The sequence below is a fragment of the Pinus tabuliformis genome, chromosome X, assembly GCF_031772625.1.
Source record: "Pinus tabuliformis cultivar Carrire ecotype Pingquan chromosome X, CPIR1, whole genome shotgun sequence".
NCBI lineage: Eukaryota > Viridiplantae > Streptophyta > Pinopsida > Pinales > Pinaceae > Pinus > Pinus tabuliformis.
In genome coordinates, this window is record NC_142308.1 from 148417552 (window position 1) to 148442552 (window position 25001).

General features: G+C 38.6%; 1 protein-coding gene across 1 annotated transcript in view; it reads left to right on the forward strand.

The window, feature by feature from the left end:
- LOC149138885 (Nucleotidylyl transferase superfamily protein) overlaps nt 1-25001 on the forward strand; it is a 235657-nt gene that overhangs the window by 115759 nt on the left and 94897 nt on the right. The gene's annotated exons all lie outside the window — the stretch shown is intronic.

Here is a 25001-nt window from a genome sequence, read left to right on the forward strand (position 1 = left end):
ATGGGATTGTAATTGATTAAAGGGCAGAGATGCAAACAGCAGTATGTCTGTTAATGGATCATATTGGATTGTAGTCAATGTCTGAGTTTTAGCCTTTAAGGTAGATGCCTAAAGAAACCATTTGTGCACAGAATTTTTTCAGCGCAATAATTCAACTGAAATTTAGAGTTTCCAAACTCTGATCAAATGTATATTGCAAAAATTTAGATTCCAGAAGATTTTAAAATTCAGAGGTTCTCTATAGAATGAGTCTCAGAAAGTGTATCAAATGTTCAGATTTTCTAGGCCATGGTAAACAGACTCTGTACTAAAGAATTCGTAAAAAAAGCTAGATAGCTGAAAACTGAAAGCTACTTAAAAGTTAAAACTGCAATTCTTATAATGCTAGAATGTATAAAGACATACTGCAAATATCTATCTATCTATCTATCTATCTATATATATATATAAGTAAGTATGTATATATATGTATGTATGTGTGTATTAGAAACTCAGTAGATTTGTCAAAAACTGTTAACGCTTTCTCATTAATTCTGAGATGAAATGTGCTAGGAGAAAAGCAGAAAACTAATTTACTTGCTGTTGAATTGAATGAATAAGATCCATACCCCTGCTTTTTATGACACTAAGGTGGTCTTGTTAGAGTTACAAAAATAGTTCTGACTTGATCTACTGTGCCCTTATCTCTGCATGAGGTGATGTCTCTAATTAGTGCTCTCCAAGGAAGAGATAAGGTATCTTTGAGATCTGTAGCCTACTTACTAGACTGCATGTGCTTGATTGAACTTCGACTTAAGCTAAAATTAGAAACTGTTTAATTAAACTGAAGCTAACAGTAGCAACTGCATATGATGTCTTTTACTTAGAAATGACATGCAAAGTGCTGAGGATAACATTATTCCTTCTAATCCATGGCTGGTAAATGCGTGCAAGCATGCACTCTTAATGCTGGAAGCCTACAAAGGTAGTGGTGCACCCCCTAGTCTACTTTACTGCTGCACGTTCATCTACAGACCATCATGCTGCACAGGAATCAATTGCCTTACAGATGTGTAGAGTGTGTCATGCTTCTGTAATTAAAATACCCAGATCTGCCACATGTCATGAACCAGAGAGTCGAGACTTAGAAATCTCTAATATGGACCCTAACCTAGTCACTACTACTAGGTACTTGCCATCATCACCAAGCTCTACCTACATGATGGTGTCTCACTCTTCTATCTTGAAGAGGGTTGATATGTTTGGTGTCATGTGTCTTGAGGTTCCATTGTCAACATACCACTGAACACCTGAAATTGTGTTGATGGAAAGGCATGACACCATGGAAAAGGTTGTATTAAGTTGAGTAGTCAACTTGTCCACTCATAAAGTTTCAATGCTTCTTGCAAACTATTTTTACTGTTATTTTTACCCTTCCCTTTCTATTTTTATCAAGATACTAAGAAGTTTTGACAGTCCATCTTTCTTCTTCTGACCCTTCTTGGATCCTTTCTTTCCTCCTTCCTCACCTTTCTAGTGAGGGCTAGCTATGGAATGTCCTCATAATTGTTTAAGAGTTGTTGTAGTCTGATCTCCTCTCCAATGAAACCATCCCATAAGCACTCAAAGTCAGGTAAATTTTCTTGACCACGGATGATTTGGACAAAGTTGTGCTATGTTGGACTAAAGCCATTTAGAGAAATCCATACTAGCTCATTATCCTCAATTGTCTCCCCAACTACAGCAATCTGATCTCTCTGCTCTGCTTCCTGAGATAGCTTGCTACTGTACCTATTTTTCTCTTACAGGTAGAGATGAGCTTGTCATTCAAGAGAATCTTCCTTGATACGTTCACACTTTGTTACAGGGTTCCCAAGGCATCATACATATCTTTGGTAGTGTTTTTCCCAGCAATATGAGGGATTGGGTGGTCCTTCATTGGATCTAACAGGATTTGCTTTGCATTAGTTGCCTTCTTGTTGTGTTCTACTAGATCTTTGGGATCTGTAGGCAGTGCAACCGCCTTCTCCACAAGGTACCATAAGTCTGCCATTTCTAGGAGGTTCTGCAATCTCAATGTCCACAGCACAAAGTTGGAGGCTCCCTCCAACAAGTGACTCTCTTGCATGTTGGGAGTTGCCATTGTTGCCTCTGATTTGAACAATACTATCTACGACCACTGGATTAAAAGTAGGGTGCTACACCGCACAACCATTCTCAGGTTCACCTGCCAATCACTAGCACAGTTCTGCTTCAATCACTTAAGCTTATACATACTGCCGACTAAAACCCTTCAAGAACTCTCTATTCCAGATAGCTTGCAACTCCATATAGGGAGTCTGTAGGAAATTAGAAACTGCACTCTGATACCATATTAGGATTTTCTAGACCATGGTAAATAGACTCTGCACTAAAAGAATTTGTTAAAAAAATACCAGTAGATAGCTGGGAATTGAAAGATACTCAAAACTGAAATGCTAATAATGCTAGAACCTATAAAGAGATATTGCAGAAAATAAAGAACAGAAACTCAGTAGATGGACTATCAAAACTTTTTTCTGCTTTCTCATTATTTCTGAACTGAAATCTGCTATAGGAAGAACTGGAAATTACATCACTTCTTGCTGCTGAACTGAATGAATAAGATCCATACCTCTGCCTTCTTTTTATAACAATAAATACATCTTGTTAGGGTTACAAAAATAGACTGGTCTCCTAGATCTACTGTCCCCTTATCTCTGTATGAGGCAAGTGCATTCCAAGGAAGAGATAAGGCTTCCTTGAGATCTGTGCCCTACCTACTAGACTGCAGGCACCAACTGAACTTATCCCTAAACTAAAATTAGAAAACTGTTCAATAAAACTGAAGCTAACACTTGCAATTTAATGCACCAACTGAACATAGTCCTAATCTAAAATTAGAAAACTGTTTAATGAAATGAATCTAACACATGCAATTGCATTTGCCTTCTTTTACTTAGAAATGACGTGCAAACTATCAAACACATGCAAACTCCTGAGGATAACATTATCCCTGCCTTTCTAAGGCTGGTGTGTGCATTCATGCATGGACCCTCAATGCTGGAAACCTACAAAAGTAATGGTGCACCCCCTAGTCTACTCTACTGATGTGCCCTTCATCTACAGACCACCATACTGGATGGAAATCAGTGCTGTATGGATTTGTTGTGTGTGTCATGCTGCCGTAGCTAGTCCCCAGATCTGCTACACATGTTCTGAGCCATGTAGAAGACTATCCGTGATGCACTAATTTAACAAGTAATTCCAAGCAATACTATGCTGGAAGAACAAAGAATGCTTTCAGAAGGAAGCTAGACCTGGAATCCTAGAAAGCCTACAAATAGCAAGGATGCTAGAAGCTTAAGCAATTATAATGCAAAAAGGTGTATTCAGTTCTAGTTACATAAACTCAGAATTCCTAGGATCATATTTTCTGAGTCAGGTTGCTGTGACACTGGTTACATGTTGATCTGATCACATATTTGGAATCAGTGTTACTTGGGAGCGGGAGCGACCATTTTCAGAAGCTCCCGGTTTGGGAGCGAATCCCGGAGCGATTTTTTAAAAATATATATATTTTTTATATTTTTTAATTTTTGATACATATATGTCAACAAAAACATGTAGAATGATGAAATAGACATAAAAAACATAAAAAAACATAAATTGATCATTGAACCATATCACATCAATCATCTAGAAATTATAATCGTCATCAACCTTAGTAAAATAATAAATTAAAATAACATTCAATTCAATAACATTTATCATCATTGATCACCAAAGTAACAAGTTGTACTTGTAAGCCAAGTTTAACCATTACAAGAAGTAATATCGAAGATATTTCTAAGTCCTAACTTCTAACTGTTAACATGATATGAAATGTTAAAAATTTATAAAATGAAACATGAATAATGAGATGAAATGAAACAACTTTAGTCTTTCACAAAGCATCATATTCATAATTCACAATCATTACCAATGAGTTATAATTGCCAAGGCCCAACTTCAAACTTCAAATTTTCATTGTCACAGTGATATAATGTTTACAAAAAATATCATAATGTCATAATGATATGAAAGAGTCAAGAGTCAAGGACTCAAAACTCAACACTGAACAGTTATGAAAACTAAAGTGACAAGTCTAATAGAAACTAAAAAAGACAAGTAAACTGTAAATCTACAAGTGGCCCTTGCCACGAGAGTCTCCAGGAGTATAAGTAGGTCGTGGCGGTCTTCTAGGAGTCTCCCGCCCAGACCGACGACCAGAACTAGAGCCTCCACGCGAGGGTGTCGATGGAGGTGGCGACAGCAATGGAACAAGACTCGGGCCCCGAGAACTGCTACTGGATGGTGGAGGTGGAGGTGGCATGGCTGCTGCAGCTGCTTCAGCTTCATCCCGTACAAGCTCATCTTCTAGTTCTTCCATATGTACAATGCCATCCTCTAAATTGTCGTCCTCAGGGTGATTGTCCCAAATTTTATATGTGGGATCTTCATTAGCCCGATCACAGTAATGGCTCAACAACCTCAAATTGTAGTGCACATAAACCAAGCTTTCTGCTCGGTTTTCGTTGAGCCTGTTTCTTTTCACATTATGTATATAACTGTAGGTGCTCCAACACCTCTCTGCAGAAGAAGAATTTACAACCTGTGCAAGAACTTTCAATGCCAATTTTCGCAAAAGTCCGTCGTCGCCATATGTTTCCCACCATGTGAGAGAATTAAATTTATCTTTGTCGTCCATTGCATGGAAGTTACCATACAAACCACTGCCAGTGAAGTATCTGCCTATTTCAAGGCGCACAACTGCACATTCCTCCCTGTCAGGCACCAACTTTTCTAATGCATCCAGATATCCTTTAGTTACCTCTCGATCTAAATGGGGTTTGGTCCTAACACCACCCCCTGCTGCAGGTTTGCCCAACCAAGAATCTGAGTAGTATTTTGGCGTAAGGATATACGCCAAGCAATGTAGTGGAAGGTTAAGCCTTTTCCACCGTTCACACACACAATCGTGAATCAGATTGTACAAGTCGGGATCTCTGTTATTAACAATGTCTTTTATTTCCCCCAACATGGTATCCATTTGCTCATACACCTCGCCAATCACTGGTTTGTCTGTATCTGCAAACCGAATCATGTTATAAATTGGCTTGGTGAAATCCAATACCTGTCTCACAGTTGTCCAAAACTGCCCATCAAGAGCGGCCTCCTCCACCGTTTCAAAACCTGCAATGTCAGCTACATTTGTAGCCCTTTCCTTTAACACCTGCCAATTTGGACTTGATACCATGCTAGCTAAACCCTCTCTTACCTTCAAAAGGCGCCTGAAGGTGAGGTAATAGCTACCAAATCTAGTCCTCGCAATCTTCAGCAACTCCAATCTCGAGTGACTGCGGAAAAGGCCATGGGTATTGCTATGATTTGTAATAAATTTTATCATTTTTTTTCCTTTCTTGTACAAATCACCAATCCATTGGTATTGTTCATTTTTGTTTTTGACAATATCATGCAACAGAAGGTTCAATGTGTGAACCAAACATCCAGACCAAAATATGTTCGGGTATCTATCCTCAATAATTGCTCCCGCTGCCTTACAATTAGGAGCATTATCAGTGATGACTTGGATGACATTGTATGGGCCAATACGCTCAATTGTTTCAAGCAATGCTTCTGCAATGTTGATAGCGGTCTTGAACTTGTCTGAGTAATCATGTGCAGCTAGAAAAATGGGACCACTTCGGGACACAGCAAGAACACTTATCAATGGCTTGCCTTTTACATTTGTCCATCCATCAGATACAATGGACACCCCATTGTCAGTCCAAGAACTTGTCATTTTATTCAAAGAATGTGATATTTTTGCTTTTTCATGATCAAGGCCAACAGTTCTTGCCTTGTCATACCCAGGGCTCTTGTATCCTTTAGGGGCATCATTTATGGCAGAAACCATTTCGTGCCAATAAGGTGAGCGTAGAACATTGAATGGTATCCCATTTGCATAGAGGAACCTGTAAATTTTTGAATCCACATCATTCCTACACCCCTCATCAAGGAAATCTGATATGGTTCTACGGCGTAAAGATGATGACCCTGAGCCTCCATGTCCATATCCACTGCCTTGGGAGGATGCTGAAGGAGTTCTTTGTGAGCTTTCAAAGAAACCCCTTGATCTTTTTGCTTTGTATTGGGCGTCCTCCTCTTCCTTTATGTATTTGGCTCTATCTGTTGTTGACACCGCGTCGCAAGTTCTGATTCCTATTTGTTTCTCTCCATCCCATGCCCTTTTCCCGCAAAGGTGTCTTCTCAAACGGGTGTATGAGCCTGTGTAATCAGTGTTGCAATGGGGGCAATGAAATTTAGTGGTTCCACCCCCTCTCCCTGTTTCAGCCCTTTGAACATATTTCCACAATGGAGTTTGGTCTTGTTTAGTTTTTTGACCCTCATGTTCACCCTCCTCCACATCCTCCTCACTGGGGTTTTCACCTATTTGACTTCCTCCGGCTTCTTCATCCACCTCTTCAGTTTCAGGCCCCCTCCGTTTCCTACTCTCCACCACCATAATAACCAGAAAAGGGACCAGGAAGAGGAAAATGCCAATAAAAATCCCCAGGTCCATCGTGTTTGATGTTTGTAGGGTTTGAGTCTTGAATCTGCAAATTAATTTAGTTTATTGGGATTAATTCATTTAATTTATTAATTTAATTTAAATTAATGATCTTTAAACTCAAACAGGTAAATTAAACTAAACAAACTAACTACCTAACCAACTAAACTAACTAAATGATTAAGTTACTTACCTCTGCAAGCTTGCTCCTCGCTCCTTGGCACTTGCTCCTCGCTCCTCAGCTCTGGCTCCTTGCTCCTCAGCTCTTGCTCCTTGCTCCTTTGCTCTTCCTCAGCTCTCAAGCTCAAGCTCAATCTCATTGAAATGATTTTTTTTTGGCCCATTGGGCTTATAAACCAAAAAAAATTAGTTAAATTTTTTTGTTTTTTCGGGTCCGGCGGAATTTTTTTCCGCCGAACTGCTCCCGGATTTTTAAAATTCGCTCCCGGAGCGTTTTTTAATGCCCAAGAGCGATCAGGGAGCGATCGCTCCCCGATCGCTCCCGGGCATTAAAAAGCGCTCCGGGAGCGCGGGAGCGATCGCTCCCTGAAGTGCTCCCTCATAGACCAGGGAGCGCAAATTTTTTTACGGGAGCGCGCTCCCGAAAATCGCTCCCGTCCGGGAGCGATTTGGGGAGCGCGCTCCCGACCCGCTCCCGCCCGGAGCGCGCTTCGGGAGCGGGTTCGAAGGGGGGGGGGGGCGCTCCCCCGCAACAGTGTTTGGAATCATCATTGAAAACATAGTAGATGAGTATAATCTTGTCGACATGTAGACAATTTTCTATTTGTAGTAGTTGTCAAGCAAGGGTGACATGTGGCATGCTTTGGAAGCATCTGGTTGTGACACATGGTAGCTTGTGAGGGTAACATGTGGCAAGATCTGGATGTGTGCATGTGTTGGAGTGAAGTGGCAAGTCATCTGAGTTAGATGGGGTGAGTCAGTGAGTTAACTAGGTCAGGTTGCTGTGACACTGGTTACATGTTGATCTGATCACATATTTGGAATCATCATTGAAAACATAGTAGATGAGTATAATCTTGTCGACATGTAGACAATTTTCTATTTGTAGTAGTTGTCATGCAAGGGTGACATGTGGCATGCTTTGGAAGAATCTGGTTGTGACACGTGGTAGCTTGTGAGGGTAACATGTGGCAAGATCTGGATGTGTGCATGTGTTGGAGTGAAGTGGCAAGTCATCTGAGTTAGATGGGGTGAGTCAGTGAGTTAACTAGGTCACTTGAGTGAGTCAACTATGAACTATTGGGACGCATGCATGAATCTAGGAGTGACTTGGCATCTTCTAGAGCTAACTAAGTCACATGCATGCATGGAGATGTCTATGAGGTTTTCTCTCAAGTTGTCTAAATGCATGTGTTCTCTTCTCTCCACTTTGCTTTAGTCTCCCTCTCTCTCTCTCTCTCTCTAGTTCGGCCTCAGTGAAACTCAGATAAACATAGATCTATCTGAATTCTGAATCTACCAAGCACTGAGAAGGATAAAATCTCTCAAGATTTCAACCTCTTTTTACGCCCAAAACTTAAGGAAAGGCTTGCACCTTGAGATATTTGAGCCTTCTTAACACTTGGTAGATACAAGCTTGTTTTTTATAATGTTATTTATATTACATATAAATTTTACATCTCTTTATATAAAATTATTCTTATTTTTAATCTATTGAAACCCCTATGATACTTATAGCTATTATATATATATATATATATATATATATATAGAGAGAGAGAGAGAGAGAGAGAGAGAGAGAGAGATTATTGTAAGTATTAAGTCTCTATATGGTTATTAACTAAATTGAAACATGGAGTTTTGAAATATTGTGGTCATGAATCTGAATTATCATTAGTTAAATTTCTTTTAATGTAGTATGCATAAATGATTTTTTTTCGGAAGAAACTGTCTATAATTTATAAATAAAAACAAGATTGCAATATAATAAATTGAATTCAGCTGACTTCACTACAACATCTCTCCATAATGGAGCCGACATTATTATTATTATTATTAAATTAAATTTTATATCTAACGCCTTAATGATCTAATGCTTCACTGCAACATCTCTCCCATACTGGGCTATAGAGTTGCTGCTCTCGGCACAATCATCTCCTCTTCTCATTAAAAGTAGGGGTTCTTCATTGTTTCGATGGGATCTTCTTTGGTGGAAACATATTATTCTATGTTGCTCATGCTTTCTCTCCTCTCTCTCTCTTCTAGCTTGTACTTTCTTGTGTAGGAACATCACCGTCTCCATTCTGTAACTATCTTCTTGGCACAACCAATTTCCTAGATTTAAAAAAATAAGGCTTGGTTTTGATCTTATTTGTCTCTTTGAGTTCGTTGATATTTTGGTGATTTCTTGTGCAATATTTTAGAATTTCTAGGGCTTTTTCATGATTATGCATTTTCCATTTGAAGCACTTTCTTGTATGTTTTCTTTCTCCATTTGAAGCGAATGCTAGATATAATTCCACAAATTTATCATAAATTATTTTATAACCCTCCTAGCTGCTTAGTTGTTGGTCATAGGAAACTATTGCATGTTTGTTTCATATGTTTCTTTTGCAAATCTATAGGGAAAACATTGCATGTGAAACTAGGGACTATTGATTTTGTAGCCTTGGAAGGTCTTCTACATGGGCTTGGTGTCTTAGCATGTAGAAGATATTTGATTGCGTCTTTAGGTGCTTGCTTGGTGGAGTAGTGATTTTATGATTTCTTTCCTACAGTTAACTTAGGAAATGTACAATAATTAATTTAATTAATTATTGTGGACTGTTATGCCTAAGTTCTAAAGACAAATAATAAAATTATTTTAGTGACTTAGATATAATCTCAACTATTGATCTCAAGTGAGGCTTAGGATCTAATCCTAGCCATTAATCACTTAAGAGATTAGGGTTAGAGATTTTGGCTCAATGAAATTACAAAATAAACCTAAGAGAGTTGGAGACACACCATTGTTGAGGAAGTGATTTTCTCAAGAATGAGAGGCTCGATTAGGCTGAAGAGAAGTGAGAAGAATTACAACAGGGAATTTTGGGGAAAATGTTTAGGGAAGTCCAAGCTACGAAAGAGAGAGGCCGAGTCCGCTGAATAGGAGGGCTAAATTATTGGAGGAGGGATGAAATATCCATAGGCTGAATTTCTCAAGTTTCATGGACTGTATGAGGGAAAAGAGGGGCCAATTTGTTGGTGAGGGAGGCTAAATTTTTAGAGGTCAAGTTTCTTTAATAGTGCTGATTTACAGGGGCCAATTTCATTGAGGCCAATTTTTCCTAGTGGGGTCAAGTTCTAGGTTCCTAGGAGTTGTATTTGTCAGTATGTTTAGGCCCAAATTTTCCTGAGAAATTTAATATGAAGGAAGATTGTGTTGGGCACAATTTTTTTGTTATAGTGTGATTGATTTCCCTAGTTTACTTCCATTGCATTTTATTTTCCTTGAGTTAATATACCAATGTGTTTATTTTATCAACAACTTCAGAGATATTTGAGATAAACATTTTATGGGTTTTTAATAGAATCGTTGAAGTAAAATAAATTAGATCTGGTATAAAAGATTAACAAACACCCCCTTGCGGCTACTAAGCACCGACCCAAATGGAGTCAAACGTTTGCATGTGGCATTAAAGGGCGAATTCTTCAAGATGTTATATTGAGATTTTCTATCCCAGATCTACCAAGTTTTTCACTCCCCAGAGGGGTAAATTTCCATGCTAATGCTACCCCATGGTAGGTTTTGACTTAGGAGGATCCTCTTCGGTTACTGCATTAGTTACTAAATGTGATGTTGAAGATTGTTTTGTGTGTTTGATATTGGGTGTGTTCATGAGAAATAAAAGTATGACATGTTTACAAACAAAAACATCATATTTAAGTATTTCACCACATAGATACACCATTTTGCAACCATATGTAAACCCCATCATCATAACCTAAAAACATTAAGGGGAGCTATAATAACAACTTCTTAGTGGAACATTCACTCTTCCATATTATTTATCCATGCAATCGTTGAGAATACAAGAACATATAATTTATTGCAAACATCCAAACTCCAAAGTTAATAAGGGAGGTAGCTTGACAACTAAAGGTTGTGTAAAATATGCCACTGAATTTTGCATTGGAAAAAGCAGAAGCTTCGGAAATCTTACACCATTTAGGAATGAAACAAAGAAACAGAGAATTCAATAACCTCTTTTGTTGCATGCCATCGTAAATGAAGAAAAGGTTGCAAATTATTTTCCTTTAGAAAGATTACAAAAGGGAAGCACTAGGGATTTCTTATAAATCATCAATGCTACCTAACATAGAGGATTCATCGAGAACTTTGAAAGAAATTTAGGTCACTTCAACAAGCACATTCTATACTGTGAAAAGGGACATTCACCTGTCCTTCGGAGAGATGCAATTTGTAAAATTGCTTACAAGTGGACTACCATATAAATGATCAAGCTTTTGTACTTGGAGAACACAAGCACCAAAGTTGAAATCCTTCTAGAGAAAAGCAAAGTTAGTGTGCATGCAACCTTGCTCAGCCACTAGGGGTGTATGCCCATAAAGCTATGAATTATGACTAAATAAACACAAACCTCTCATAAGAGACCCAACTTTAATGGTCAGTGCCACTATGTCACCATAGCTGCCTCATTAACCCATTGATATCTCACGTTTGGACTTCAATGACTACATTATAATTCAATGAGAACATGTTGATTATCCTTAAAATCTCCAACCCTCTACCTTATCCAAAGGGTAAGGAAAATAATAGCGTTCATGGTAGAAGGTGTAGGTCTGGTCTTTCATCCTTAGCTAAAAGTTGCCACATGATCCATGTTCTTTATTTCCTTGAGGGGGAATTGTTTCTAAAAGCACACTTTGAGATTGGGAACTACACTACATAACATGGACTTCCTTCAGCTTAGATCTTTTTTCTAATTTCTGAGGGGTATCTATTCTATGAAATTTCTATGGAACTTGTACCCAACCTCATCCCTTTTTGAAACATGCCATTCAGGTGGGCAAACAACAACGAGATTAGAATCCTTATGGACATCTTCACTATGTGGCGATATCTAAATCACTGAATTAGATGAACATTAAGGTTGAAATTCAAAATTTGTTGATTTTCAAGATAAATCGAATAAATCATTTCAGTTTGGTGAACTTGAAAACGAATCTTAAGTCAAACTCAACCTTGAATAATTTCAACATCAAATTCATCTTGTTTGATGGAATTTGTAAAGGCTCATTTTTCAAATACAAAATGGAGTTTGATTTGGAGGGTTAAAAAAATATTAAAAATAGGAAAAGGACAATAGCTCGAGTGGTAGCTAGTGGGTTTAATTCGCCTCCTCTCGGGTTCTATTCTCCAGAGTCATGTTAGCCTGTGTGGAAAAAAATTGAACATGCTGAAAACCGTGACGAGTAATTCCTATAAGCTTGAAGGGGCAAGAAAGTTTGAATATATTGATATTGAGGTGAATAGTGGCAGCCATTTTGATTTGATCATGGGTCTTGCTAAGAATAGTCCTTCGAAGTCACCGATTCACTAGTTACCATTAATTTTTTTAATTGAAAAGAAGACAAACCATATATACTTCCTGCTCTCTCTGCATATGGTATCATTCTTTCTACCCAGAGACACACTTTAGAGTCCAATCCTCTATGTGATTGGCAAGCAACGTCATTCTTGAAGGTCGAAATTTGAATCCAAATGAGATAGTCTACTGTCCAATGTCCAAAAAATTGACACCAAGTCCATAGTGGACATGTTGAGAGAGTTAAGGACTTGTTACCTCCCACTTTTAGTGGTCTTCACAAGGTCCTCTTCAGGTGTTAAGATGGCATTACATAGGATAAGTGTTAATTTCTAACCCTAGTACTGGTTAATTACTTCCAAGTAGATTACATAGATCTACTGAATAATAACAAGACTAGAGTTTTAACATAAACAAAATAATCTGCAAAAGCAATATAAATACACCAATCACACAATCACATGCACTCAGATTTTTGCTCTTCAAAGCAATTCTTCATTAATAACTCAGAACTTACAAGGGTTCCCATCTTCGGGTAACAACACACTAAGGAAAATACATACAAGAAGAACTTGGATTTGATCTCGCTGATGTTATGAATATAATATACATAAAAATAATAAAAATAATAATGATCATAAATAATGATTAGTATACTGAAGAGGCATGTCTCTAAGGACATGACCATTCATGTGTTGAGAAACCAAGGGTAGTAAGACTAGAATTTTAACATAAACAAAATAATTTGCAAAAGCAATATAAAAACACCAATCACACAATCATGTGCATGTTGATTTGGGGTAGCATTGAATGTGCTCTAGGCCTCAAATTTTGCAGGGAGGCTTGGGCAAATGTATTCCAAAGAACCCAGAAAGCGTTATGGGAAATTCCACCCAGAGACAATTTTATTAGAATAATTAATATTTTTTAATGAGACCCTAGGTCTAAACTTAGGAAATTAAAAATATTAATGGGTATTAATCTAATTGTGGGTGTAACTTCTAGAAGAAGACAAGGATCAAGCTAAAATGATCTCAACCATTGATTAGATTTTAATTTGGGCCGTTGAATGCCAACGAGAAGATTATTTAAGGGAGCTTGAGGGTCATTTGGAAAACACACCAAGAGATCAAGAGATCGAATTTATGAAGTGAGAAGTTCTCAGGAGGAAGTTATGATCAAGGAGATTTCTTGCAGTTGAGGGGCAAGGATAACATCTAGAGAGAGAGATTTTCTCAGCCGGAGAATCATCAACAGAGAGAGGCAGAGAGTGATCCAGTAGCCCAGACGTAGAGGCTGACGCAGGGCCATGCAGAGGCAATGCAGAGGGTGAGAGAGAGTCTGAGATTTTGCTGAGAGTCAATTTCAGAAGTCGGGAGCCGGGGTGTGAGACTGGGAGCCAGAGAGCAGAGACTCTGGGCAGCCAATTGATCAACAGACTGGGTGACGCAGTGCCTAGAGAGGTTGATGCAGGGACTGCGTGTGAACTGCGCAGAGACATCGTAGGGCCTGGTAGAGGCACTTCATTTAGTATCCGGATTAGTCGGAATTTTCTCAATGATTGTGTGAGGTAATCTCACAAATCTTTCTGCCAGTATTTCTCTATGTAACTGAATAACCCGAGAGATATTCAGATATGTATTTAGAATTTGCTACTGCTTAATAATAATAAACCCTCATATCTGTTGTACCAGTTTTCCTGCATTGGGTTTTTCTGGAGACATTTGTCCAAAAATAACAGTGTCTATTGTGTTGTATTTTCTTTCTTTGTTCAGTCTCTTGTTTTCGCATAATATTTAATTAAGTGAAGGCTGCAGTGTATGTATTACGATATTTGCCATAGGAAATTGCAAGTAATTTGCTTAAAGGAATTTAACAAATAGGAGTAATATCATCAGTTGCTGCATTTGCCATAGGAAATTGCAAGTAATTTGCTTAAAGGAATTTAACAAATAGGAGTAATATCATCAGTTGCTGCAGTAGGAATTTCGGTTGAGGAGTTTTCACATGGTATCAGAGCTGCGGGTGAAGCAAGAAGAGCAGAGTCGGTAGATCTAGAGTTGAGCAGAAGAGGGTGTTCGAAAAAGCTGCAGGAGGCAGCGATTCGAAACCCCAAAGGGGTTGCACAGTCTGTTGACCACTATTGGTCAACTACCCATGCAGTACACCTCCTTCCTGTTGGCAGAGAAGGGTAGCTCCTGAGCAACATGTCCGTGCCAGCCTACAGTCATCGACAGCTTGATCATTTTTGTTGTAAACCCAGTCTGCACGTTTGAATTGTAAATAATCTAAGCAGATCAGAGTCATGTATGTAAAGTTGCCTAGGTGGACCTAACTTTCTAATGAAAATCTGCGTCCCGGGAGGTTTTTAGTCTCACCGATCCATGGATTGGCAGAGTTTTCCTTCAAACCCGACCCCAAAGCCGGGATGCATTTCGTCATTAGGACTTTAGGAGAATCCTAGCGTGTTACTCTGCTAGATTATAGTTGTGTCGCAGATCTGGGTGGTCTATGAGGGTCTATGTTAAAGTGGATTCATCCCTTTGAGATGTAAATTGTAAAAATTGTAAAAAAATCATGATGAATTGTGTCTCGAGGGTTGAAAATGTTGTAAATCCCCTCATGAGTCCTAGGTCCTAGGTGCTAGGTGATGATTCCAACGGCTGGGTTTGATGATCCATTTTAAAATAAATTTAATTTTTTTTTTAATAAATGAAAATAATAAATTCATATATAAAAAAAAAAAAAAAAAAAAAAAAAAAAAAATTTGAAAAATTAAAAATAATAAAAAATAAAAAGCATAAAGCAAAAACCCTAAGCAATAAAATAATAATATTTTTGTGGATCACCCAAAACTAGCCGTTGGGATCATTTCCTTTATGTAGGGTCTTAGGGGGTCATTTTTAGGTTTATCTGATCTGTGAGTCTGTACTGAAAGCTCTCTCTTGTAAACTGATTTCTGATTAATACAAAGACTTTGGGGTTCAAACTGGCTGGTGTTACTCTCTGGGATTTGCTGTGAGATTTTTGCTTTTCTGCATATTTCAGTTTTCAGCAGTTAAAATAGCTGTTTTTCAGAGCATTGTGAGTACAGGTAGCTTGCTCATGTGCTAGGGTTTGAATGTTGTAGGGTTTCTGGAAATGTGGCAGGTATTTCCATCATTTCTTGAAATCTAGCAGCATTTCTTGCCCTCTTTTGCTGATGCTTGCTTGAGGTGTGCAGGAAACTTTTAGGTGAAGGTTATTTGTGGGCGTTTGGGGAAGTTCTGGGCTGAACCAGCCGACTCCCACAAGCTGTTCTGTGCAGAGCTCAGCTGTTTGTGCCCTGGGTTAATCTTTTAGGGTTTATTTTCTGTTTTACAGGAGAGATTTTTCCTTATTTTCACAGTAAAGTTCAAATTATGATATATTGAAAATGTTACTGCAATCATAGTTAAATCTGGCTGTTCTAGAGCTGTAAAATTTCGATTTTAGGCGAATTTTCAAGGGTTTTACTGCAAAATTTTGTATATCTGCCAAATTCCCTTTTTTGCAGGATATCTGTCATCAGGTGATGTTGCATGTTCAACCTTTAGTGACCTGGTCAAGGATTAAGCACTGTACGTGGGTGGAGTGTATAATTTTCCACTGCATAGATTGATTTAGCAAGATAGAGTGGCAGCGTGAAATGTTTCCAACTGCTGCTAAAACATATTGTGCCAACGTGAGAGCCAAGCGTGAATGAAGGTGCGTTCTGTGTGGTTCAAATCGTCCCAGGTATTTCCAAAAAAAAAAAAAACCTGTTGTCTTCATTAACCTGCAAGCACATCATTAAAAAAGACAGAAAGGTTTCTGAAACGTAATGGAAGCATAAATGTATACAAAACTTAGGGTTTCGATTTGATTGATTTGTAATTCGATTTCTGGTGAAACACATCTGCACAATTTCCTCTGGCATAAGGTCTATTTCAGGCTTTCTCTTGTTGTCTTTTTACCGTGATTCAAGCCGCGCTCTAATTTTTTTATTTATTTTCAAGTCATGGTTGTGTCCCTCTTTGATCGAATGTTGCTGCGTTTTGCCATAATAACACTTCACCAGCATATCAGCAGTGTTGAAATCGTCCACCCATAAGCCAATCGACCCTCGCTTTCACCTGCATTGCATATAAATCGGTGTGATTTTTCTTTGTGCGGGCCAGCATTCATCGTTTCCATTAAGCCGTCAAGCCCCCGAGTTAGCCAGGTAACCTCTGCGTTTCCCCATTCTCAGTAAATCTGATTACCATTGCCGCCGTTATCTGTGCATTTGTGCGTTGATCCTGTGCACGCATTTGAGAGCGTTATGCTCTTATACACCCTTGTTCACGCCATTGAATCACCCTGCATTCATAATTTTTCGGCCTGTGAGGAAACACATTTTCGTTTTGGAGTTTATGCGTAGGTTACAGGTGGTCTATATCCTCGTCTAGCCAAGGGAGAACGCACAGTTTGCTCTTCCTTTTCCGCTTTGATTCCTCAATCGTGACAGCGATTTACCTGAAGACGTTTCACATATGCGGTGTGGCAAGGGTTTATCATAGATTTGCTGTAGTGTTCATTAAAATCGTTGGTTTCGTTCCCATTTAATTAGCCTTTGAATGAATTCGACGTGTCTTTTTTGGATAGCGTAAGCATAGCCATAGGTTTGTAAATTTTTTGTTTCTCGTTTTAGAATAGGGTTTTAGTTATAGTTTAGTTTATTTAGATTTCCTTTTTTTAAAATCGTGTTAGATTTAAGGGTTAGCGTAGTTCTGATTTTGGTCTTTTGTTTAAAATAGTTTTGATTTTTAGATTTAGTTTTCCATTTGTTATATTAGTCACATTAGCTTAGATTTTAATTAAATTTTTACTTTAGTTAGATTTAAATTTTTGCTTTAATTCAGTTATATAAAAATACAAAAAAAAAAGGGGGATTTGTTTTGTTTTAGTCTTAGATTAATTTTCTTAAAAAATTGTTTTAGGATTTAATATTTAGATTTTTAGATTTTAGATTTTAGATTTTTCCTTTTAGTATAGAATTTTTCCTTTTTTTTTTTTTTAGGGTTTTTTCTTTTGTAAAAAAAAAAAAAAAAAAAAAAAAAGCATAAAAATTTTCTTTGTTGTGGAAAATTTCTTTAACCATCTTCAGTTGCTTATCACTGCCTATCTTTCACGCTGAGATCTGAGCACGAAATAAATATCTGGTTTCTCTGTTATTCAAAGCAAATTCATTTCTTTTAAGTTTCTGGATATCGCTATTTGATGAGCGTTGTGGTTTTACTGAATATTTAAAGCATTGCTCTCTTTTCCTGATGATTGCTGGTCGTGGTTTATGTTCTTCAATCATCTAGCTAGTAATCATTTAGATCTTTTAAGGCACTGGTCTGCTCAATTCGTCAAGTCATTTTAGTGCTTTTCGTCTCCTGGCCCAACTGTCTGGCAGTTGGCCTTCATCTTTCCTCAGGGTCTACCCCCCTTAGCCGTGGGAGACAGGCTTAAACGGAGAGACCGGGGATCAGAGTGACAGCCCCCGGTCTGAGCGTTGTCGTGTCAATCCGCGCGACAACATTTTTTGGCGCCGTTGCCGGGGATAGAGTTTTTCTGTCCTTGGTTCTTGCTTTGCAAGCTTTCCTGTGCTTAACTTCTTGTTCAAGTGGCGACTCCACTTCCTATATTATCTGCAAGAGTGTACACTAGAAGACATCCGAGCAGTCTGTGCAATCCTACTCCTGATCCTGAAAAGGTTTATAGGGTGCGATCACACAAACTCGCTTCTCGTACACTTCTTGGAAATCTTGGACAAGAAGCCCTCTCCGATATTCATTTGCTCTTTAAAGGTCAAGTTAAGCGCAGCACCATGAGTCTGTTTGCCCCTTGTAATTTTTCTAACATTCCTGGAGCCCCCAATGATATTCCATCTGTTGGGATAGACAAATTGCCTAGCTTTCATGGAGATAATGCCATTACTGTTAATTCCCATTTACGAGATTTCAACATATGGATGGCTAAGTATGCTAGATCTCCTGATTTTGATCATGAAGATGTCAGGATGACCCTTTTTGTCTTGACTCTAGGAGGTGATGCTCATGACTGGTATACAGAAAAACCTCCTAATACTTTTGACTCTCTACAATCACTCATTACTGCATTTAGAGAAAAATTTGGAGATAAGAGAGAGGGAAGACATCTTGTAAGAGCTCTTACTCTGATGAAAAAGAGAGAAGACGAAACTGTTGAAGAATTTAACAGAAGGTTTAATGGTATTATTAGAGAATTACCTCAAGACTATAAACCTTCAGATAAAACTCTCCAAGATTTTTATATCGATGCCTTTGGTCCCGAACCATCTTATGAGTTAAGGCGTGCTAAACTTACTGATTATCGTGATTGCCAAGCCTTAGCTGTAGAACTTGAAAAGGACAAGGCAGCGTCTGGGAAATCTGAAATCCCAGGTTTTGATAGGGCTGCTACGAAACTAAAGGAACCTAAGGGAAAAGCAGTCCAAGAGCCTGAAAATGAACTTGTTCTCAAATTGCTTCAGAAAATTGAAACCATGGAAATCAATCATAATAAGGAGATAAACACTTTGCAGAATAGGTTAATTCAAATGGAAAGAGCGCAACCGCAAAATTTTCAGCCTCGAAATAATAATAACAGAAATAGTAACTGGCAAAGAAAGGGTCAAACTAGTGAGCAGAGGCCCCCTAATCCGCTTACCAATCTGGTGGATGATGCTCCTCCCTACTGTCGTGCTTGTGCTGATTTTCACGAAGAATCCTCTTGTCCCGTTATCAAAAGACTTTTCGATAATGGAATGTTTGGGACAGGTGAGCAAATAAACGTGGTAGGGAGCAAGTTTCCTTTGCCCATGAATGATTGGATAGAGGTTAAGGAAAGGAGCTATGATGTTGTGAATCCTCAATCCGCTTTTAGCATAAATAACCTTGAAGACGAAGATGACATTTTGGCTAGGTTATATGGTGAGAAACCTTCTCCTGAGAAAATTCTGGAAATTGCTAGAGATAAGGGTTTGACATACCAGAGAAGGGATAAGGATCAGAGCGGGAATCAAATTCCTCCTCGAACTTTAAACCCTGGTATAAATTCGGGAATAGATGTCGATTTGGGGAGTTGGTTTAATAATGCTAAAATCTGGGTTCCCGTCTCTGAGATCGCTAAGATCCCTTCCCAAAGAGACAAATTACTAAAAGCAATTCAGGGTCCTCAAGTCAACGCTTCTCAACAGAAGATTCGTGAGGTTGACTATCATGATGCTCCTATCTATCTGCAAAGCGTAGATGCTGATAACAAGGATCATCAACCCTTCTTTATCACCTTGTTAGTCAATGGGTATAAATTGAATAACTGCATGTTGGATTCAGGTGCATCTGCTTGTGTTATGACTAAAAGGGTTATGGAACAGCTTAACTTAAGAGTTTCCAGACCCTACTATAATATATGTGCCATGGATTCTAAGAAAATCGAAGTTCATGGTTTAATCAAGGATTTGCAAGTCCATCTTTCGGTTTACCCAGACATCATGGTTGTTATGGATATTGTTGTCGTTGATGTACCTGATGCTTGGGGTATGCTTTTATCCAGAAAGTGGGCCTCTGATCTAGGGGGAAGCATTCAGATGAATTGGTCATATGCTATGATTCCTTCTCCTAGCGGTGACGGTTTTGTTAGACTAAATAGAGAGCCTGAGAGGAAATTTCATGTTGAAAATCCTAAAAAGCCTCATAACGAAATAATTAAAGAAAAATCTGACATCGGGAACTATGCTATCATGTCCAATTTCGTAATTCCTCCCGATGATGAGATTCAAGATCTTAAGGATGAAGTCTGGTATATGTATTTCGATGGTGCGTCCTCTAGTCATGGTAAAGGTGCGGGAGTTGTGCTTAAATCTCCCCTCGGTCACGTATTCAAGTTTGCCTATCGTTTAGAATTTGAAGCAACCAACAATGTTGCTGAGTACGAAGCTATATTGTTGGGCCTTGAACTGGCCAAAGCCTTGAAGATTAAGTTGCTTAGCATAAAAGGGGATTCCGATCTGGTTATCATGCAGCTTAAGAACAAATTCACGTGTAGAAATCAGAGATTAAGAAACTATCGAAATGCTGTGTGGGATACTATGGAGCATTTCGATGCCCTTAACCTTGAAGCAATTCCTAGAGAGCTAAATAGTTCGGCAGATGAACTTGCCGTAGCTGCTAGCACTTTCCAGTTGTCTGATGAGTTAATCAACGATAAAATTAAAATGGAGATAATATTCAGACCATCTGTCCCAGACAACTCAGAGCATTGGCAAGTTTTTAATGATGAAAAGCAAGTCGTTCGTTTTCTCAATAGTTTAGACGAGTTTGAGGATTTCCGGCTAGTTTCTGGCGAGGATGGGTCTTTAGATCAAGGACATATCATAAATCCCACTCCCAGAAATGTAGTTGCCTTAGAGCAATATTTTGATCGGCATGATGCCACGAAGCTGAGAGAAGAAGACAAGTTGGACCCAGGCGAGTACCTTGAAGTTAACATTGGTACTTTTGAAAGTCCGAAAATGGTTAAAATCGGTAAAGGTACTAGTCTGGAGGAAAGGAAAAAGTTAATTGGTTTACTTCGTGAATATCGAGATGTTTTGGCTTTTTCCTATGATGAGTTGAAGGGCTACAGGGAAGATATTATGGAGCATACTATTCCCTTAAAGGACGAAAATGCTAAACCTTTTCGGCAGAAACTTAGGCAGATTAATCCTAAGTTAACCCCCCTGGTCCAGAAAGAACTTGCGAAGATGCTTGCAGCAGGAATCATCGCTCAAACTAGGCATTCGACATGGTGTTCGAATTTGGTGATTGTCAGGAAGAAGAATGGTACAATAAGACTTTGTGTCGATTTTAGAAACCTTAATCTAGCGTGCAAGAAGGATAATTACCCTTTGCCAAAAATGGAAACTTTGTTGCAAAGAGTAACTGGGTCTGGAATGATGTCATTGCTAGACGGTTTTTCTGGGTATAATCAAGTTTGGGTTAAAAAGGAAGATCGACACAAGACCACGTTCACAACACCATGGGGCACTTTTGAATACATCATAATGCCATTTGGGTTAACAAACGCTGGAGCTACTTTCCAGAGGGCCATGGACTATGCCTTCAAAGGATTGATCGGGAAAATTATCGAAATATATCAAGATGATCTTACTGTTTTCTCTAAAGATGGTAGCAGTCATATAGATCATCTTAGGCAAGTTTTCGATAGATGTAGAGAATATGGAATTTCTTTGAATCCGGCTAAATCTGTCTTTGGGGTAACTGAAGGGAAACTTCTGGGTCATATCATCTCTAAGGAAGGAGTCAGGGTCGATCCTGAACGAGTTGAAGCAATTCAAAAGATTCCTCTCCCGCATAACCTCAAGTCCCTTCAGTCTTTCCTTGGAAAGATAAATTTTATTAGAAGATTTATCCCGAATTATGCGGAAATAGCTAAGCCCATTCAAAGTCTTCTGAAGAAGGATGTGAAATTTGTCTGGCAAGAAGAGGGCAAAAGGGCTTTCCAAGAAATCAAGTCTGCTATCGCGAAGGCTCCTGTCCTTGTTAGTCCTGATTACTCCAAAGATTTCATGATTTTTTCTTTCGCTTCTGAGGATACCATTGCCGGTGTCTTACTTCAAAAGAATAGAGAGGGTCACGAGCAGCCTATCGCTTTCATGAGTAGAGCACTTCAAAATTCCGAATTGAAGTACAATACCATGGAAAAGCAGGCCTATGCCCTAGTCAAGTCTCTTTAGCATTTTAAAACTTATGTGGGTTATTCTAAGATCATCGCTTTCGTCCCACATTCTGCTGTTAAAGACATATTAACTCAAACTGATTGCTTAGGGACTCGTGCTAGGTGGGTTACTAAGATACAGGAGTATGATTTAGAGATTAGACCCACTAAGCTGATCAAAGGCCAAGGTTTAGCTCAAATGTTAGCTGAAAGTAATGAAAAGACTCTTGGTCTGTTTTGCCTTGACGATCTTTCTTCACCAGAATTAAGAAGGTTAGCTGAGCATGAATGGTATAAGGACATAGTTTACTACTTGACAAATCTTGCGTGTCCTAACCATTTAGTCGCTCATAAGAGAAGGGCTCTTAGACTAAAGGCCACTAAGTATTGCCTTATGAAGGATGGCCTTGGATGGAGAAATCCTGAGGGCATAGTGCTTAGGTGTGTTGACGATATTGAGTCCAAAAGATTAATCTCCGAATTTCATTCAGGATTTTGTGGTGGTCATTATGCCGCTAGAACTACTGCCCACAAAATCCTGAGAGCTGGCTATTATTGGCCTTCGATTTTTTCTGATGTGCACAAGTATGTTAGAACGTGTCAAGCCTGTCAACTGTTCACTGGGAAACAGAAACTTGCTGCCCTTCCTCTACAACCTGTTATTGTAGAGGCACCTTTTCAGCATTGGGGTCTGGACTTCATAGGGAAGTTCCATGAAAATTCTAGCAATGGCTACTCTTGGATTTTGACTGCTACTGATTATTTCACTAAATGGGTCGAAGCCATTCCTGCTAAGAATGCCACTGAAAAGGTGATTATGGATTTCATTGAGAATAATATCATTACTAGATTTGGTGTCCCCGCTAAGATCACTACTGACAATGCCAAGGCTTTCAGTTCTTCAGAGTTTACATCTTTTTGTTTCAAATATGGCATTGTCTTATCTCATTCGTCGAATTACTATCCTCAGGGTAATGGTTTGGCTGAATCAAGTAATAAAAATCTCATAACCATTATCAAGAAAATAGTAGGAGATAACAAGAAGTCTTGGGACAGCAAAATCAAGTATGCTTTGTGGGCAGACAGAATTACTAAGAAGAAATCTACTGGTAAATCTCCCTTTGAATTGGTTTATGGCTTGGATGTTACCTTACCTGTGCACCTAAAATTGCCAGCCTATCAGCTTCTCCAAAATTTTTCCACTGATAAAGATGTTGTTCAGAATAGGATAGATCAGATTGTGGAGTTAGATGAGACTCGTCGGACAGCTTTTGAAACTGCATGTAAAAATCAATCTAATATTAAGAAAAGCTTTGATAAATGCTCTAGATCTAGATCTTTGCAGGTTGGAGATATGGTTTTACTTTGGGATCGCAAAAATGAAAAACCAGGAAAGCATAAAAAGTTTGATAGCTTGTGGTTGGGACCGTACATCATTAGAGACATAGCTGGACCAAACTCATTCCACTTGAGCAGATTGGATGGTGAATCACTTCATCTACCAGTGAACGGCCAAATGCTCAAGCTGTTCTTCAGAGATGATATCTGATGCCGTGGGGCATCTTTTGTATTGTATTTCTATCCCTACTCCTTGTCTTTTCAGCATTTCATTTCTGTTTTTAGGATTAGATTTACTTTTCATGTTATTAGTTAGTCAATAAATGAAGAGCTTTTATCTTTCCTGTACTTAATGCATATGATGATTTGGGAATGGACGCTACTTATTTTTATTTGTGTGTTGTATGGATGCAGATTCTGGATTCTCACATTCCTACCAGTGCAGCAACGTGTCCCCAAGTAGAGCCAGATGTTGACCACTATTGGTCAACTACCCATGCAGTACACCTCCTTCCTGTTGGCAGAGAAGGGTAGCTCCTGAGCAACATGTCCGTGCCAGCCTACAGTCATCGACAGCTTGATCATTTTTGTTGTAAACCCAGTCTGCACGTTTGAATTGTAAATAATCTAAGCAGATCAGAGTCATGTATGTAAAGTTGCCTAGGTGGACCTAACTTTCTAATGAAAATCTGCGTCCCGGGAGGTTTTTAGTCTCACCGATCCATGGATCGGCAGAGTTTTCCTTCAAACCCGACCCCAAAGCCGGGATGCATTTCGTCATTAGGACTTTAGGAGAATCCTAGCGTGTTACTCTGCTAGATTATAGTTGTGTCGCAGATCTGGGTGGTCTATGAGGGTCTATGTTAAAGTGGATTCATCCCTTTGAGATGTAAATTGTAAAAATTGTAAAAAAATCATGATGAAATGTGTCTTGAGGGTTGAAAATGTTGTAAATCCCCTCATGAGTCCTAGGTCCTAGGTGCTAGGTGATGATTCCAACGGCTGGGTTTGATGATCCATTTTAAAATAAATTTAAATTTTTTTTTAATAAATAAAAATAATAAATTCATATAAAAAAAAAAAAAAAAAAAAAAAAAAAAAAAAATAAAAAAAAATTTGAAAAATTAAAAATAATAAAAAATAAAAAGCATAAAGCAAAAACCCTAAGCAATAAAATAATAATATTTTTGTGGATCACCCAAAACTAGCCGTTGGGATCATTTCCTTTATGTAGGGTCTTAGGGGGTCATTTTTAGGTTTATCTGATCTGTGAGTCTGTACTGAAAGCTCTCTCTTGTAAACTGATTTCTGATTAATAAAAAGACTTTGGGGTTCAAACTGGCTGGTGTTACTCTCTGGGATTTGCTGTGAGATTTTTGCTTTTCTGCATATTTCAGTTTTCAGCAGTTAAAATAGCTGTTTTTCAGAGCATTGTGAGTACAGGTAGCTTGCTCATGTGCTAGGGTTTGAATGTTGTAGGGTTTCTGGAAATGTGGCAGGTATCTCCATCATTTCTTGAAATCTAGCAGCATTTCTTGCCCTCTTTTGCTGATGCTTGCTTGAGGTGTGCAGGAAACTTTTAGGTGAAGGTTATTTGTGGGCGTTTGGGGAAGTTCTGGGCTGAACCAGCCGACTCCCACAAGCTGTTCTGTGCAGAGCCCAGCTGTTTGTGCCCTGGGTTAATCTTTTAGGGTTTATTTCCTGTTTTACAGGAGAGATTTTTCCTTATTTTCACAGTAAAG